This window comes from Staurois parvus, unplaced genomic scaffold, assembly GCF_062004578.1.
Source record: "Staurois parvus isolate SC_StPar_1 unplaced genomic scaffold, SC_StPar_1.0 ptg000948l, whole genome shotgun sequence".
NCBI classification, from domain to species: Eukaryota; Metazoa; Chordata; class Amphibia; order Anura; family Ranidae; genus Staurois; species Staurois parvus.
Window position 1 is genome coordinate 989,149 of NW_028318744.1, and position 15,810 is coordinate 1,004,958.

Consider the following 15,810-nt stretch of genomic DNA (forward strand, 5'->3'; position numbering starts at 1 on the left):
GTGCAGGGGATGACCAGAGACTGCGGACACAGTACAGGGATGACCAGAGACTGCGGACACAGTACAGGGGATGACCAGAGACTGCGGACACAGTACAGGAGATGACCAGAGACTGCGGACACAGTACAGGAGATGACCAGAGACTGCGGACACAGTACAGGGGATGACCAGAGACTGCGGACACAGTGCAGGGGATGACCAGAGACTGCGGACACAGTACAGGGATGACCAGAGACTGCGGACACAGTACAGGGGATGACTAGAGACTGCGGACACAGTACAGGAGATGACCAGAGACTGCGGACACAGTACAGGAGATGACCAGAGACTGCGGACACAGTACAGGAGATGACCAGAGACTGCGGACACAGTACAGGGATGACCAGAGACTGCGGACAGCACAGGGATGACCAGAGACTGCGGACAGCACAGGGATGACCAGAGACTGCGGACAGCACAGGGATGACCAGAGACTGCGGACAGCACAGGGATGACCAGAGACTGTGGATAGTACAGGGATGACCAGAGACTGTGGATAGTACAGGGGATGACTGCTGACCTTTGGGGAGGTGGGGAGCGGGTACCTGAATTTGACAGATACCCGCTCCCACTTCCGCGGAGTTGTTCTTTCATCTTACCTGTTCCTCTATCCAGCCGCGCGCTGTCTTCCCGGCTTCTGTAATGGCGCTCGGCATGACAGCCGGGTGCCCAGTGCGCATGAGCGAGAAGCACTTGCGCTTTGTGATTGGTCCGGCGGCTTCTGGGATCTGTCATGTGTCCCAGGTGCCGCCTTACCATTCACAAAAAGCACCGCTTCCTGCGCATGCGCACTTGGCACCCGGCTGTCATGCCCACACTACAGAAGCCGGGAAGACCGCGCCGCTGGATAGAGGAACGGGTAAGATGAAAGAACAACTCATCTTCATCTCGGGGTGTGAGATATCAGGCGACTTGTATTAAAGCGACCAATCTGAATATATGCCTGGTTTCCTTGTAAGTCTTTCATATCTCCAGATATGAAATTATATGGAAAAGGGGGTTTTAAATGTGATGTCTGTTTTACGGCTATCCCGGAATGAGTTTGAAGTCCAGTGAAGGACTGGTTTATGGCTTTACGATCCTTTCCAAGTAAGAGTCTCACAGACATACTGGGCCCAGGCTAATTGGGGTTTATAACCATGAAGCTCTCCAGCTGGGGTCTGATGTCTTTTGAACTGAGCATACACACACAGACCACATTCCTGAGGAGGGGGATTGGAGGAAGAGAGAGATAGAAGATGGAGGGTCTTGAGCAAGATGGATGACCGCGTCCATCTCTGTACGTACGATTGCTACAGCTATCAAAATGTATATATATATTTTTTAAGTTTATATATTAATTAGAGATGAGCGAATCGAAGTAGGCGAAGTGGAATTCGTTTTGAATATTGGAAAATTTTCGATTCGCGCCGAATCCGAAAAATAGCCTACTTCGGACGCGCGAATTGAAATTTTTCCTAAAATGGCGGCGACATGTGCGGTGACGGAGCGGGGATGTCTGGGAAGGCGCGCAGACAAGGCGCGCTGACCCGTAATGCATTCATTAATGACATGTGATCGCATTAGCCAATCAGCAGCCAGCCAGCACTGTGTAATGGTCGAGCTATAAATAGCGGCCATTTTAGAATTCTTCATTTGCCTCCAGTCATTCAAGAGAGGCAGACCGCTCTGTATTAGGGACAGAGTTAGGGCCACAGAAACGTTACTTGGGGACAGAGAAACGTTACTTAGGGACAGAGAAGCATTACTCAGGGACACAGAATTGTTACTGAGGGCCACAGAATCGTTACTTAGGGCCAAAGAAACGCTAGTTAGGGCCACAGAATTGTTACTCAGGGACAGACAGAATTGTTACTGAGTGCCAGAGAATTGTTACTTAGGGCCACAGAAACGTTAGGGCCACAGAATTGTTACTCAGGGGCAGACACAGAATTGTTACTGAGGGCCACAGAACTGTTACTTAGGGCCACAAAAACGTTAGTTAGGGCCACAGAATTGTTACTCAGGGACAGACAGAATTGTTACTGAGTGCCAGAGAATTGTTACTTAGGGCCACAGAAATGTTAGTTAGGGCCACAGAATTGTTACTCAGGGGCAGACACAGAATTGTTACTGAGGGCCACAGAACTGTTACTTAGGGCCACAGAAACGTTACTTAGGGCCACAGAAACGTTACTCAGGGACACAGAATTGTTACTGAGGGCCACAGAACCGTTACTTAGGGCCACAGAATTGTTACTCAGGGACAGACACAGAATTGTTACTCAGGGACACAGAATTGTTACTGAGGGCCACAGAACCGTTACTTAGGGCCACAGAAACGTTACTCAGGGACACAGAATTGTTACTGAGGGCCACATAACCGTTACTTAGGGCCACAGAATTGTTACTCAGGGACAGACACAGAATTGTTACTGAGGGACACAGAATTGTTACTGAGGGCCACAGAACCGTTACTTAGGGCCACAGAATTGTTACTCAGGGACACAGAATTGTTACTGAGGGCCACAGAACCGTTACTTAGGGCCACAGAATTGTTACTCAGGGACACAGAATTGTTACTCAGGGCCACAGAACTGTTACTTAGGGCCACAGAATTGTTACTCGGACAGACACAGAATTGTTACTCAGGGACACAGAATTGTTACTGAGGGCCACAGAACCGTTACTTAGGGCCACATAAACGTTAATCAGGGACACAGAATTGTTACTGAGGGCCACAGAACCGTTACTTAGGGCCACAGAATTGTTACTCAGGGACAGACACAGAATTGTTTCTTGAGGGACACAGAATTGTTACTGAGGTCCACAGAACCGTTACTTAGGGCCACAGAAACGTTAATCAGGGACACAGAATTGTTACTGAGGGCCACAGAACCGTTACTTAGGGCCACGTAAACGTTAATCAGGGACAGACACAGAATTGTTACTGAGGGACACAGAATTGTTACTGAGGGCCACAGAACCGTTACTTAGGGCCACAGAATTGTTACTCAGGGACACAGAATTGTTACTGAGGGCCACAGAACCGTTACTTAGGGCCACAGAATTGTTACTCAGGGACACAGAATTGTTACTGAGGGCCACAGAACTGTTACTTAGGGCCACAGAATTGTTACTCGGACAGACACAGAATTGTTACTCAGGGACACAGAATTGTTACTGAGGGCCACAGAACCGTTACTTAGGGCCACATAAACGTTAATCAGGGACACAGAATTGTTACTGAGGGCCACAGAACCATTACTTAGGGCCACAGAATTGTTACTCAGGGACAGACACAGAATTGTTTCTTGAGGGACACAGAATTGTTACTGAGGGCCACAGAACCGTTACTTAGGGCCACAGAAACGTTAATCAGGGACACAGAATTGTTACTGAGGGCCACAGAACCGTTACTTAGGGCCACATAAACGTTAATCAGGGACAGACACAGAATTGTTACTGAGGGACACAGAATTGTTACTGAGGGCCACAGAACCGTTACTTAGGGCCACAGAATTGTTACTCAGGGACACAGAATTGTTACTGAGGGCCACAGAACCGTTACTTAGGGCCACAGAATTGTTACTCAGGGACAGACACAGAATTGTTACTCAGGGACACAGAATTGTTACTCAGGGACACAGAATCGTTGAATTAAAGAGTATGTCAGACAACACGCAGAGGAGTGGCAGAGGAGGCAATGTTTTAGGAGCGAGCAGACGTGGCAGCAGAGGAAGGAGTCGAGGCAGCACTATTTGCAGCCAGAGGCCAGTGCTCCCGGTGTCATCCAGCGGTCGTGTCTCCACCGACAACCCTGCCGTCATCGATTGGTTGGCTCGGTCCTCTTCCCAGGTCACCTCTGACACCTACAGCCAACGGTCGGTGGGTACGTCAGACACAACCGTTAGTTGGCATGGCCCGGGAGCAAGCCCACTGAAATCACGTGTCCTCTACCTGCCCCTGTCCTTTGGTGTTCCCTCACCAAGCGAAGTATCGCATGCTGTGGACTCAGCCCCACTGTACAGTGAGGAAGAGCTAACAGAGGGCGGTCAGGAACGGGGGGAGACATCCGCCTTTTCAGCAGCCAGGTGAAGAAGTACTGGCGAGGAGAGTGGCTCGGTAGCCGGTCTAGAGACAGGTCTGTCTCCTGACCCAGACGCAGCCGAGGGGGCTAGTAGTGAGGCGGAGACCCTACTTGATGATGAGGAGGTTGATCGCACTTGGCAGCCTCGTCGTCATCAGGCAATTTCTTCCGCATCATCAGGAGAAGAGGGTGCCAGCTTGGCAGCGAGCGAAACAGTGGGTGGGTTGCCCAGGAGGCAGCAGGGTCGCAGCAGTGTCAGTGGAGCCAAACGGCCACGGAGTAGAGCACCAGCTCCACTGCAGCCTACCACCACGGCCAGTATTGGTGCCGGTGCGCAGGAAGTAGCAGTCAGCCAGTGAGGAGTAGCGGGGGCAAAGTTTCCTACTCGGTGGTGTGGCAATTTTTCGTCAAGCCGCCCGAGGAAGTAAACGTAGCCGTATGTCGACTATGTGGCCAGAAATGCAAGCGTGGCCAGGGGGCCCATGTTGGGACTACAGCGTTGCGTCAGCATATGCAGCGTCACCATTCGGTGGCCTGGGAAAACCGTGATAAAGATACGGCGGTTCTGCCTGCCCCAGCCCCCGCTCCATCACCCGCTCCGTTACTTGCTCCGTCACCCGACGTCGTCAATCGCCCTCTATCAGCCAGTCAAGGCTCCAACACCTCTGCTGAGGGGAGTTGTCGCTCGTTGGCATCTTCCGCTCGTTCAGATGCTCCTTCTCCTCCTACTCCTCTTCTCGGATTCCGTCAGCAGTCTTTCTTGGAATCCGTTTCCAAGAGACAACAGTTTGCGAGCACGCACCCGACGGTGCAAAAGCTGAACGTCCTCCTGTCCAAGTTGCTGGTGCTGCAGTCCCTCCCTTTCCAACTGGTGGACTCAGCACCTTTCCGAGAAATGATGGCTTGTGCCGCGCCGCGGTGGAGAGTGCCAAGCCGTCATTTCTTCGCCAAAAAGGCAGTGCCAGCCCTGCATTCACATGTAGAAGAGATGGTGGGCCAGTCTTTGAGCATGTCGGTCTCTGCCAAAGTGCACGGCAGCGCCGACGTGTGGAGCTGTAACTACGGTCAGGGACAGTACATGTCATTTACGGCCCACTGGGTGAACGTGGTGCCGTCACAGCCGCACCAGCAACTTGGACAGGTCACGACGCTTTTGCCTCCACGTTTGCACGTCCTTGGTCCAGCAAACATGTCCGCCTCTACCACCTCCTCTTCCGCCGTGTCCTCAGCCACCACCCCCGTGCCAAGTCCCATTACCCGACCGGCATATCACATGTGCAGGGCGCAACGGTGTCACGCTGTGCTGCACCTGGTATGCCTTGGCGAACGTAGTCACACAGGGGAGGAACTTCTGAGTGTAATGAACAGAGAAATCGACAGATGGCTGTCTCCGCGCAAACTGAAAATCGGAACCATGTTGACCGACAACGGAAAGAACATGGTGTCTGCTCTGCGTCAAGGAAGGTTGTGCCATGCGCCATGCATGGCTCACGTGTTCAATCTGGTTGTCAAGCGGTTCCTAAAATCCACCATCCCACTGCAAGACATCCTTAAAATGTCACGTAAACTTTGCATGCATTTCAGCCATTCCTACACCGCAAAGCACACCCTCATTGAGCTGCAGCGGCAGAACGGAATTCCACAGCATCGCCTGATCTGCGACGTTGCAACAAGGTGGAATTCAACCCTACACATGTTAGACCGCCTTTACGAGCAGCGAAAGGCCATCACCGATTTCCTGATGTTACAAGCGGATAAAGGTACTCCCTGTGTAACTTCGATGTCAGCCATTGGCAGCTCATGCGTGACACCTGCCGCTTGCTCAGGCCCTTTGAGGAGGCCACGCTATTCGTGAGTCGGCAGGACTATGGGATGAACGACGTCATTCCTCTGTTGCACGTCCTTGAACAAATGCTGTTAACAATGGCTGGTCAGGGTGCGGTAGACGTGGCGCACAGATCTCAACGCCACATGACCCCTGTGGGGCCAGGACAGGAAGAAGAGGAGGAGGTAGAGGAGGACATTTGTGCTCAGGAATTATTGAGTGAAATGGGTGGTTTTTCCACTCAGCGGACAGGAGTGGAGGAGCAGGAGCATCTGGGAGAGGAGGAGGAGGAGGAGACAGAGGACCCAGACGCACCGTGGCAGTATGCTGTGGAGATGGAGGCAGGGAGTCCCTCGCATTCCTTGGCGCAAATGGCCCATAGCATGCTCGGTTGCTTGCGTAGCGACAGCCGAATAATAACCATCAGACAGAGGGATGACTTTTGGCTGTCCACCTTGTTGGACCCTGGCTATCGTTCCAAAATGGTGGCCTTTTTCACACCTGCTGAGAGGGAGGCCAAAATTACGTACTATAAAAACCACCTATGTAGTCAGTTGGTCTCTGCCTTTGTGCGCCAACGTCCATCCTCAGACACTGTGGGCCCTGTGCGCTCGCGTTCCGCTGCCATGGCAGCAGGGGAGGGGTGGGGTGGTAGGAGCAGTGGCAGCTCCACCAGCAGCGGCTGCCTCAGTCTGCAGTCGATGATGAGTAGCTTTCTTCACCAGCACAGTGAGGAAACTACTAACCAGCCGCAGCAGCAGCAGCAGCAGCATCAGGTGGACCTGGAGCAGGAGCTCAAACAACAGGCTTGGGCCTACTTGGACAGCACCCTGCCAACCGAGGTAGACAATCCCCTTGACTACTGGGCAACGAAACTTGACCTTTGGCCCCAACTAGCTGAATTTGCCCTTGAAAGGCTGTCATGCCCGGCCAGTAGCGTGGCATCGGAGCGCGTGTTTAGTGCGGCAGGAGGTATTGTAACTCCGCGGAGGACACGACTGTCCACCCAAAGTGTGGAGAGACTCACGTTTGTGAAAATGAATCAGGCGTGGATTAGTCTGGATTTCAAACCACCAGTTCCTGACACAACTGACTAAATCCGCCATGAATCATGCCACAAACATGTGCCACTTTCAGGTCTCCTCACACACTGCTGGTGTGTTCCATTTTTTGTCATAGGGTGCTGGCAGATTACGGGCTCCCATTGCTGCTGTCTCCATCGCCACACTCTGCCATGTACCACTTTCAGGTCTCCTCACACACTGCTGGTGTGTTGAATTTTTTGACATAGGGTGCTGGCAGATTACGGGCCTCCCATAGCTGCTGCCAGGCCCCTAATCTGCCATGGGCCCCTGTACCGCCTCCTCATGCTGCTGCCAGGTCCACAGTCTCTCATGCCATGTGCCACTTTCAGGTCTCCTCACACTGCTGGTGTGTTGAATTTTTTGACATAGGGTGCTGGCAGATTACGGGCCTCCCATAGCTGCTGCCAGGCCCCTAATCTGCCATGGGCCCCTATATACCGCCTCCTCATGCTGCTGCCAAGTCCAGAGTCTCTCATGGGTCCCTGTACGGCCTCCCATTGCTGCTGTCTCCATCGCCACACTCTTCCATGTGCCACTTTCAGGTCTCCTCACACACTGCTGGTGTGTTGAATTTTTTGACATAGGGTGCTGGCAGATTACGGGCCTCCCATAGCTGCTGCCAGGCCCCTAATCTGCCATGGGCCCCTGTACCGCCTCCTCATGCTGCTGCCAAGTCCAGAGTCTCTCATGGGTCCCTGTACGGCCTCCCATTGCTGCTGTCTCCATCGCCACACTCTGCCATGTGCCACATTCAGGTCTCTTCACACTGCTGGTGTGTTGAATTTTTTGACATAGGGTGCTGGCAGATTACGGGCCTCCCATAGCTGCTGCAAGGCCTCTAATCTGCCATGGGCCCCTGTACCGCCTCCTCATGCTGCTGCCAGGTCCACAGTCTCTCATGCCATGTGCCACTTTCAGGTCTCCTCACACTGCTGGTGTGTTGAATTTTTTGACATAGGGTGCTGGCAGATTACGGGCCTCCCATAGCTGCTGCCAGGCTCCTAATCTGCCATGGGCCCCTATATACCGCCTCCTCATGCTGCTGCCAAGTCCAGAGTCTCTCATGGGTCCCTGTACGGCCTCCCATTGCTGCTGCCAGGAGGCAGCAGGGTCGCAGCAGTGTCAGTGGAGGAAAACGGCCACGGAGTAGAGCACCAGCTCCACTGCAGCCTACCACCACGGCCAGTAGTGGTGCCGGAGTGCACGGAGGAAGTAGCAGTCAGCCAGTGAGGAGTAGCGTGGGCAAAGTTTCCTACTCGGAGGTGTGGCAATTTTTCGTCAAGCCGCCCGAGGAAGTAAACGTAGCCGTATGTCGACTATGTGGCCAGAAAGTCAAGCGTGGCCAGGGGGCCCATGTTGGGACTACAGCGTTGCGTCAGCATATGCAGCGTCGCCATTCGGTGGCCTGGGAAAACCGTGATAAAGATACGGCGGTACTGCCTGCCCCAGCCCAGGGTTCCATTTTGTCATAGGTTGCTGGCAGATTAAAGGCCTCCCATAGGTGCCGCCAGGCCCCAAATCGGCCATGGGCCCCCGTACCGCCTGGTCACGCTGCTGCTGAGCCCACAGTGTGACCTGGGTCCCTGTACGGCCTCCCATTGCTTCCACTCTGCCATGTGCCACTTTGAGGTCTCCTCACACTCCTGCGGTTTTCAATTTTGTCATAGGTTGCTGGCAGATTACAGGCCTTCCATAGGTGCCGCCAGGCCCCACATCGGCCATGGGCCCCCCTACCGCCTGGTCACGCTGCTGCTGGGCCCACAGTGTGACCTGGGTCCCTGTATGGCCTCCCATTGCTTCCACTCTGCCATGTGCCACTTTGAGGTCTCCTCACACTCCTGCGGTTTTCCATTTTGTCATAGGTTGCTGGCAGATTACAGGCCTTCCATAGGTGCCGCCAGGCCCCACATCGGCCATGGGCCCCCGTACCGCCTGGTCACGCTGCTGCTGGTCCCACAGTGTGACCTGGGTCCCTGTACGGCCTCCCATTGCTTCCACTCTGCCATGTGCCACTTTGAGGTCTCCTCACAGTCCTGCGGTTTTCCATTTTGTCATAGGTTGCTAGCAGATTACAGGCCTTCCATAGGTGCCGCCAGGCCCCAAATCGGCCATGGGCCCCCGTACCGCCTGGTCACGCTGCTGCTGAGCCCACAGTGTGACCTGGGTCCCTGTACGGCCTCCCATTGCTTCCACTCTGCCATGTGCCACTTTGAGGTCTCCTCACACTCCTGCGGTTTTCCATTTTGTCATAGGTTGCTGGCAGATTACAGGCCTTCTATAGGTGCCGCCAGGCCCCAAATCGGCCATGGGCCCCCGTACCGCCTGGTCACGCTGCTGCTGGGCCCACAGTGTGACCTGGGTCCCTGTACGGCCTCCCATTGCTTCCACTCTGCCATGTGCCACTTTGAGGTCTCCTCACACTCCTGCGGTTTTCCATTTTGTCATAGGTTGCTGGCAGATTACAGGCCTTCCATAGGTGCCGCCAGGCCCCACATCGGCCATGGGCCCCCGTACCGCCTGGTCACGCTGCTGCTGGTCCCACAGTGTGACCTGGGTCCCTGTACGGCCTCCCATTGCTTCCACTCTGCCATGTGCCACTTTGAGGTCTCCTCACACTCCTGCGGTTTTCCATTTTGTCATAGGTTGCTGGCAGATTAAAGGCCTCCCATAGGTGCCGCCAGGCCCCACATCGGCCATGGGCCCCCGTACCGCCTGGTCACGCTGCTGCTGGTCCCACAGTGTGACCTGGGTCCCTGTACGGCCTCCCATTGCTCCCACTCTGCCATTTGCCACTTTGAGGTCTCCTCACACTCCTGCGGTTTTCCATTTTGTCATAGGTTGCTGGCAGTTTAAAGGCCTCCCATAGGTGCCGCCAGGCCCCACATCGGCCATGGGCCCCCGTACCGCCTGGTCACGCTGCTGCTGGTCCCACAGTGTGACCTGGGTCCCTGTACGGCCTCCCATTGCTCCCACTCTGCCATGTGCCACTTTGAGGTCTCCTCACACTCCTGCGGTTTTCCATTTTGTCATAGGTTGCTGGCAGATTACAGGCCTTCCATAGGTGCCGCCAGGCCCCACATCGGCCATGGGCCCCCGTACCGCCTGGTCACGCTGCTGCTGGTCCCACAGTGTGACCTGGGTCCCTGTACGGCCTCCCATTGCTCCCACTCTGCCATGTGCCACTTTGAGGTCTCCTCACACTCCTGCGGTTTTCCATTTTGTCATAGGTTGCTGGCAGATTACAGGCCTCCCATAGGTGCTGCCAGGCCCCAAATCTGCCATGGGCCCCCGTACCGCCTGGTCACGCTGCTGCTGGTCCCACAGTGTGACCTGGGTCCCTGTACGGCCTCCCATTGCTCCCACTCTGCCATGTGCCACTTTCAGGTCTCCTCACACTCCTGCGGTTTTCCATTTTGTCATAGGTTGCTGGCAGATTACAGGCCTTCCATAGGTGCCGCCAGGCCCCACATCGGCCATGGGCCCCCGTACCGCCTGGTCACGCTGCTGCTGGTCCCACAGTGTGACCTGGGTCCCTGTACGGCCTCCCATTGCTCCCACTCTGCCATGTGCCACTTTGAGGTCTCCTCACACTCCTGCGGTTTTCCATTTTGTCATAGGTTGCTGGCAGATTAAAGGCCTCCCATAGGTGCCGCCAGGCCCCACATCGGCCATGGGCCCCCGTACCGCCTGGTCACGCTGCTGCTGGTCCCACAGTGTGACCTGGGTCCCTGTACGGCCTCCCATTGCTCCCACTCTGCCATGTGCCACTTTGAGGTCTCCTCACACTCCTGCGGTTTTCCATTTTGTCATAGGTTGCTGGCAGATTACAGGCCTCCCATAGGTGCTGCCAGGCCCCAAATCTGCCATGGGCCCCCGTACCGCCTGGTCACGCTGCTGCTGGGCCCACAGTGTGACCTGGGTCCCTGTACCGCCTCCCATTGCTCCCACTCTGCCATGTGCCACTTTGAGGTCTCCTCACACTCCTGCAGTTTTCCATTTTGTCATAGGTTGCTGGCAGATTACAGGCCTTCCATAGGTGCCGCCAGGCCCCAAATCGGCCATGGGCCCCCGTACCGCCTGGTCACGCTGCTGCTGGTCCCACAGTGTGACCTGGGTCCCTGTACGGCCTCCCATTGCTCCCACTCTGCCATGTGCCACTTTGAGGTCTCCTCACACTCCTGCGGTTTTCTATTTTGTCATAGGTTGCTGGCAGATTACAGGCCTTCCATAGGTGCCGCCAGGCCCCACATCGGCCATGGGCCCCCGTACCGCCTGGTCACGCTGCTGCTGGTCCCACAGTGTGACCTGGGTCCCTGTACGGCCTCCCATTGCTCCCACTCTGCCATGTGCCACTTTGAGGTCTCCTCACACTCCTGCGGTTTTCCATTTTGTCATAGGTTGCTGGCAGATTACAGGCCTTCTATAGGTTCCGCCAGGCCCCAAATCGGCCATGGGCCCCCGTACCGCCTGGTCACGCTGCTGCTGGTCCCACAGTGTGACCTGGGTCCCTGTACGGCCTCCCATTGCTCCCACTCTGCCATGTGCCACTTTCAGGTCTCCTCACACTCCTGCGGTTTTCCATTTTGTCATAGGTTGCTGGCAGATTAAAGGCCTCCCATAGGTGCCGCCAGGCCCGTAATCTGCCATGGGCCCCTGTACCGCCTCTTCATGCTGCTGCCAGGTCCAGAGTGTGTCATGGGTCCCTGTACGGCCTCCCATTGCTGCTGCCAGGAGGCAGCAGGGTCGCAGCAGTGTCAGTGGAGGCAAACAGACACGGAGTAGAGCACCAGCTCCACTGCAGCCTACCACCACGGCCAGTAGTGGTGCCGGTGCGCACGGAGGAAGTAGCAGTCAGCCAGTGAGGAGTAGCGTGGGCAAAGTTTCCTACTCGGCGGTGTGGCAATTTTTCGTCAAGCCGCCCGAGGAAGTAAACGTAGTCGTATGTCGACTATGTGGCCAGAAAGTCAAGCGTGGCCAGGGGGCCCATGTTGGGACTACAGCGTTGCGTCAGCATATGCAGCGTCGCCATTCGGTGGCCTGGGAAAACCGTGATAAAGATACGGGGGTTCTGCCTGCCCCAGCCCAGGGTTCCATTTTGTCATAGGTTGCTGGCAGATTACAGGCCTTCCATAGGTGCCGCCAGGCCCCACATCGGCCATGGGCCCCCGTACCGCCTGGTCACGCTGCTGCTGGGTCCACAGTGTGACCTGGGTCCCTGTACCGCCTCCCATTGCTCCCACTCTGCCATGTGCCACTTTCAGGTCTCCTCACACTCCTGCTGGTTTCCATTTTGTCATAGGTTGCTGTATGGCCTCCCATTGCTGCTGCCTCCACCGCCACACTGTGGCTCCAAACACTGGTTTTGGCCCCGTGACTGGCCAAATGAGTGAAGTGTGCGGTGATTCTAAGATCGACGGCACTCATCTGCATGTCATACTGAGTGACAGTATTATTTCTCTTCCCCAGCAGACTCCAAGGGCATTTAAATTAAAGGTACAGTGTTCTGCACTAATATTAAGTCTCTCTGAAGCCTAGAAACACCCTTTTTTAAGTTAAATTCACAGCGAATATATTCGACTCGAATCGAATATTGTCCACGAATTCGCCGAATCAGTCGAATCGAATTTTTCAATACTTCGCTCATCTCTAGTGTCTACTTTCCGAAAAGGGGTCATTTGGGGGTGTTTGTATTATCCTGGTATTTTAACACATCAAGAAATGTGATGGGCGGTCAGAAAGTAAAAGCTGTGTAAATTCCATTATCTATCCCATAGTTTGTAGACGCTATAACTTCACACAAAGCAATCAATATACACTTATTGGGATTTTTTTTAACCAAAAACATGTAGCAGAATACATTTTGGCCTAAATATATGACGAAATTTTAGTTTTTTTGGATATTTTTTATGACAAATGAGAAAATACCAATTTTTTACAAAAAATTTATTTTTCTTCAAAACTTTGTTTATTGCGCCAAAAATAAAAAGCGCACAGGTGATCAAATACCACCAAAGGAAAGCTCTATTTGTGTGAAAAAAAGGACATAAATTTCATTTATGTACCGTATTGCATGACCGCGCAATCGTCCGTTAAACTAGTGCAGCGCTGTATAGCAAAAAAAGGTGTAAATTGCAGTATCTATACCATAGTTTGTAGACGCTATAACTGTCACACAAAGCAATCAATATACACTTATTGGGATTTTTTGGACCAAAAACATGGAGCAGAATATATTTTGACCTAAATTTATAACTAACTTTGAGATTATTATATATTATTTATAGCCGAAAGTAAAAAATATCATTTTTCTTCCAAATTTTTGGTCTTTTTTTGTTTATAGCGCAAAAAATAAAAAGCGCACAGGTGATCAAATACCACCGAAAGAAAGCTCTATTTGTGTGAAAAAAAGGACGTAAATTTCGTTTGGGTGCAGCATTGCATGACCGCGCAATTATCAGTTGAATTAGTGCAGCGCCGAGTAGCAGAAAGAGGCGTGGTCAGGAAGGGGGGTAAATCCTGTAAAGGGCAAGTGGTTAATGCTAAAAAAAGGGGGGGTAATAAAAAGTCCCCATTTTGGTGGTTCCAGCTCCAGATAAAAAGGTGTTAACCCACATAATGCAGAAAGAATGAACAGAAAGCATAAAAGCGCGCGCTACTAAGTGTGTAAGTTTAATGGGAAGTAAAGAGTTAATAATGAAATGCAGTCGGAATGGATGAAATGTGAGAAAGTGAATGTTCAAAAGTGTAGGCGATGGTGTCGTCTCAAATCCACAGCGAGCCCCACAGTCAGAGGATATTGCTCTTAAACCGACTCCCCCAGACTGTCTAAGGTGCTTCGGTGTACTCATCCGGTGTGGAGCCTATAACCTACTAATCCTCAGCCTGGGTGACAGAGGTGTGCCTCGAACCTACGACCATGCGCTCAGCGGACTGGTTCGCTAACCACTAAGCTACGGCCATCGCCGAATACATAATGTACCAAACGGCCCTTTGACATCTTCCGACTCTAACTACGCATGCGCGGCTCAGGGGGCACGCGGCGGTCGGAAGTTTTGTATTCCCTAATCCAAGTGCGCATGTGCTGTTTTCACGCACGATCAGTCGGTCTCCGCAGCCCCGCTACGTACAGAACCTCCTTCCACCCGGCATTTCCTCATCTAGCAGGCAGGAGGCAGTTAAACGCTGCTCTATAGCTACGTCATATTCAAAACAAAGGGCAGTTTGACGGGGGACGAACCCGGAAGTGGCCGTAGTATAGTGGTTAAGTGCACGGCATGGTGTACTGAGCCCAACGCCTCGTAGGTTCGAGACCCGCCTCCGTCAACTTTTCATGTCCATCTCCTGCTCTCTTTACATGAATGGGGATTTCACACGCCAGATTTTTACCATTCACTTTCTGGCATTTGATCAATTCGGAAAGCCTTTCCTGGGAGGAGATTCTTCTGGGAACATGGTGACACGCCTTATCTTCCCTTACACAGGGAGTGCATTTCATTATTAACTCTTTACTTCCCATTAAACTTACACACTTAGTAGCGCGCGCTTTTCTGCTTTCTTTTCATTCTTTCTGCATTATGTGGGTTCAGACCTTTTTATCTGGAGCTGGAACCACTAAAATGGGGGCTTTTTATTACCCCCCTTTATTAGCATTAACCACTTGCCCTCTACAGGATTTACCCCCCTTCTGACCACACCACTTTCTGCTATTCGGCGCTGCGCTAATTCAACTGATAATTGCGCGGTCATGCAGTGCTGCACCCAAACAAAATTTGCGTCCTTTTTTTCACACAAATACAGCTTTCTTTCGGTGGTATTTGATCACCTGTGCGCTTTTTATTTTTCGCGCTATAAACAAAAAAAGACCGAAAATTTGGAAGAAAAATGATATTTTTTTACTTTCGGCTATAAATAATATATAATAATCTCAAAGTCAGTTATAAATTTAGGCCAAAATGTATTCTGCTCCATGTTTTTGGTCCAAAAAATCCCAATAAGTGTATATTGATTGCTTTGTGTGACAGTTATAGCGTCTACAAACTATGGTATAGATACTGCAATTTACACCATTTTTTTGCTATACAGCGCTGCACTAGTTTAACGGACAATTGCGCGGTCATGCAATACGGTACATAAATGAAATTTAGGTCCTTTTTTCAACACAAATAGAGCTTTCCTTTGGTGGTATTTGATCACCGGTGCGCTTTTTATTTTTGGCACAATAAACAAAGTTTTGAAGAAAAAGAATTTTTTTGTAAAAAATTGGTATTTTCTCATTTGTCATAAAAAATATCCAAAAAAACTAAAATTTCGTCATACATTTAGGCCAAAATGTATTCTGCTCCATGTTTTTGGTCAAAAAAATCCCAATAAGTGTATATTGATCGCTTTGTGTGACAGTTATAGCGTCTACAAACTATGGTATAGATACATTTACACAGATTTTACTTTCTGACTGCTTATCACATTTCTTGAGGTGCTAAAATACCAGGACAGTACAAACACCTCCAAATGATCCCTTTTTAGAAAGTAGACATCCTAAGCTATCTGCTGAGAGGCATATTGAGTCCATGGAAGATTTTTTTTTTTCCCACAAGTTTCTTGAAAATGACAAAAACCTTTTTTTTTTTTTGCACAAAGTTGCCATTTAAATGATTTATGTCTCACACAAGCCATGGGTATATGCGGAATTACACCCCAAAATACATATTGCTACCTCTACCGAGCATGGGGATACCACATGTGTGAGACTTTTTGGAAGCCTAGCCACATACAGGAGCCTGAAATCCAATGAA